The sequence below is a fragment of the Quercus robur genome, chromosome 7 (genome assembly GCF_932294415.1).
Source record: "Quercus robur chromosome 7, dhQueRobu3.1, whole genome shotgun sequence".
Classification (NCBI taxonomy): Eukaryota; Viridiplantae; Streptophyta; class Magnoliopsida; order Fagales; family Fagaceae; genus Quercus; species Quercus robur.
In genome coordinates this window covers 45728988-45732783 of record NC_065540.1, presented here as the reverse complement: position 1 = coordinate 45732783, position 3796 = coordinate 45728988, and the positions used below count along the sequence as shown (strand labels likewise).

The 3796-nt window shown below is 33.3% G+C and overlaps 1 long non-coding RNA gene across 1 annotated transcript; it reads left to right on the top strand.

Moving 5' to 3' along the window:
* The first annotated feature begins 2845 nt into the window (after positions 1–2845).
* On the top strand, positions 2846–3267 carry LOC126693667 (uncharacterized). The gene is made up of 2 exons (XR_007645462.1): positions 2846–2895; positions 2981–3267. It is a non-coding gene; the product is annotated as an uncharacterized LOC126693667 (long non-coding RNA).
* The last annotated feature ends 529 nt before the right edge of the window (positions 3268–3796 follow it).

Here is a 3796-nt window from a genome sequence, read left to right as displayed (position 1 = left end):
CACAATTATAGATCCTTCTACAAAATTTCATACGTATTTTTGTGCTTATTGTTCTATTAAGGGATGTTGGACCTTAGTGAGTAGATTATTTACTAATTCTAGTTTCAATAGTCCAAAGGACTTCAACAAACCATCGTCCATGGAATAAGATAATTCAATTAGTATTTCATCACTTTTGTTCAGCATAATTCTGTTGAGGCTAATGTTTCAAAAAGACCACCCTTTTGGTGAACTCTTTTTTGGTGGAAATTTCCCACTTTTCTGGCTACTGATCAGAAATATATTTATAATTCAATTGTTGTTAATCTGTATTTTTAGATGACTAATATCTAATCATAGTTGATAATCTCTTAAATGAAGCCCATCTTGTAATTAATCCTTACATGTGAGATACAATTGCATCCAAAAATTCTGCTCAAGAATGTAGGACTAAGCCATTTCACATTGCTTGATGCTTAGTATGAATAGGAGCGCCTACTGCCTTGTTCTTTTTGAATGGTTTCTCTGGATAGTCATTATTTTCTTTATGAACGGTCCAATTACAGCTATTAATCAACAATTATCAATGCTTTGTACATAGAAACATGTAATTGTAAATATTAAAATTGCTAGCATAACCATAACAGTTCTACCAATTTGAAGATTGACATCTTATGAACATGAACAATAGTAAGGAGATCTACTGGTGCTGTCTTGTCAGTGATGATGATAGTGAACTTGACAAAATGATTACTAGTGAATTTTGTGTTTATAGGCACAAATTTGTAAGATCACACCAAATTCTTGGAATGTTAGGATTGCCTTTTTCTTCTTTTGGGTAGGTCAAACTCATAGGACTGAAGAGATCCTACAAGTTCATCAACAGGGATGGAGTCCACATCCTTGCTCTCAGTGATGGCAGTCACTTTGGGTCTAAAGTCTTCAGTTAATGATCTAAGAATCTTCCTAACAATTTTAGGTTGATCATAGATTTTACCCAAGTTGTATGCAAAATTAACAATGTCATTAAGTTTAGCATAAAATTCATCAAAGGATTCATCATCAGACATCCTAATGCTTTTAAATCTAGTTGTTAATTGCTGTAACTTATTGATTTTGACAGCCTTTGTGCCTTCATGCACAATCTGGAGGATATTTCAAGTAGTGTGAGCAACCTCAACATTAGAGATTCTCTTAAATTCCTCCATAGAAACAGCATTAAAGATTGCATTCATAGCTTTGCTATTGAACGCTGCTGCTTCTTTCTGAGAAGTTTGCCACTCACTAACAGGAGTAGTGGGCTTCTCCCATCCGTATTCAACGGAGTTCTAGACTCTCTCATCAATTGATTTCAGGAATGCTTTCATCCTTACTTTCCAATAAGCATAATTATTCTCATCAAAGTGAAGAGGAATAACTAGAGAGTTTCCGTGTTCCATGACAACAGGGGTCAAGGATCAGCTTAGAGATGAAAAGATCTAAAACAAAAGAGCTACCCGCTTTGATACCACTTGTTTGTTTTTAGACCCCTTAAAACACAATTGAATTAACCTAGTTGATTAGCCAAGTGATTATTTAGTCCAAATTTCAGATCTAGGTTAACACAATCATATAATCATATCAATGTAAAGTGTGGAATATAAAGAACATAAAGATATGATGACCCAGGAAACCACATCGGTAAAAACCTGGGGAGGATTTAACCTAGCTATCCTCAAGGTAAACCTGAATCCACTATGAAAGAATTGAAGTTTTACAATAGCGACTTAGACCACTAACATCCTATTGCTACCCACCAGTAGAAAACTTACTGACACGACCACGTGCAAGCTTCGAGACCACGGACTCCTTCTTTCTTAGATTCTCCAGCAAGTACAAGCACTCCGGCTTGCGTATCTTTAAGCTCTTTAGTGCAGAAACTGAATGATCATCAAGCTCTCAATGAAATCTCCTTCTTGATAATCCTAAGCATGTGTGAAGGCAACCACTTCTCAGATCTCACAAGAGATTCACACACATAGCAAATAGAGCAACCTCAAAAACGTAGCTGGGGTTTCCCTTTTATACCTAGAGCAAAACATAAAACTCTACACATCATATGGGCTTAGGGCTGAGTTGGAAAATTCTACAGAAAAACATTTTTCCCGACTTTCGATCGGTCGAGTCTAATTCTCGATCGATTGAGCCAGATCGAATTGCACAATGAATTCTGCAGTAGCTTGATTCCAACTTTACATAAAACACATACTTTGAGCAAGTCTAAAACAAGACTAAAAACTTGTTTTGATCATGGTTTGCCAACAATACAAATTAGAGTTCTAATACATTAGTTCCTAAGTACTTAGAACCTAACAGATTTAATATGGCAATGGTTGCCTTGGAGTGCTTTTGGTTGTAAGTCAAGAATATCTGAGCTTTAAATTTGTGCTTCTGGTCTTGCTATAAAAATGCATTGTAGTTCTTCCAGGTAGTTTCTTTGTTGTTGTTGTTGTTTTTGTTTTTATTTATTTATTTTTTAAAGTAATTGCTTCACTGTTTCCTAAAATTTTCTTTTCTTTTCTTTCTCTCCCTTTTGACAAATCAAGTGCAGAATTTTAAAATCTTGTAGTCTGTTTATTTCCTCTCTCTAAAAGTGAACTGAACATTCATCTATAAAAAAAAAAAAAAAAAAAAAAAGTGAACTGAACATGGAGTTAATAAATTTTCTTACTAAGATTGGATGCGATGCTAAATTATAAAATTATAAAGGAAATTTAGATTGACCTGACCCATGTGTAACTTGCAATTTAATGTCATATTATCAAGGAAGTATGAAATCTATTTTGAATATATTTGATTCTTCTTGTTTTTAAATTGACAGATGGTCAGATTGTTCTCTCAGAAAAAGGGTGTTCCTTGTGCTTAAAATTGCCAAGGGTAAGATTTTTTTTTTTTTAATTTCTTATTTTCAATGTTCAATCTAGTGTTCAATCTTATGATTCCATTGTTTAAAACATTGTAGCTTATCAATTCAACCATAACATGCACTCATGCAGCACGGAAAGTCTTAGCCTTCTCTTGTATTGTAAATAATTTCAATAATATTGTGGTGTGCATTTTGTGTTTGTAATGATTAATGGAGTGATGTGTGTTTATATTTATGATTTCATTCGTGTTTCATGTATTATCTAATTTGTACAATGTTTAAATAACTTGAGTCATGTGTGCGTTATTGATTGTTTGTCTCTGCTTCTTAGTTATTGGAGTAACTCAAATGAAACTCTTTGTTGTGCTTTATCATTTAATTAATTTTTTTTTTTTTTTTTTGAAGTTTGATCTTTTGTTGTATGGTGTAAAATAACTAATGGTATTAGAATATTTGGTTAGCCATCAATGTGAAAATTTGAATTTGATGGAAGTGGATGACTACCAAGAAGTTTGCTTTAGCCATCAATAGTTCCGAATGTCATTTATTTTTGAAAATTTGGTGTTTTAAACTTAAAATTGTCATGTCTATTGAGTGGCCTTAGTGCCCTAAAAGGACTGAAGATTGAAGATTGTTCTAAATCAAGATGACAATGCCAAGGAGATATTGGTGAGTATTGTGTATGAGTTGCCTATATAAATTTGGCCTTCATTGTTTGCTGATATTCACACAATTTTGAATATAATTGACGTCTCTTGTTTATGAAGTTTTTGTCAGGTTTTCGTGGAAGATTCTTCTAAGGAAAAGGGATTCCTTTAGCTTAAAACTTCTTTTCCAGGTGAGATTTCAGAGTTTGAATGTAAAAAAATCCATGATGATGTGAAAGCAACAAAGAAAGACATTGAATTAGCC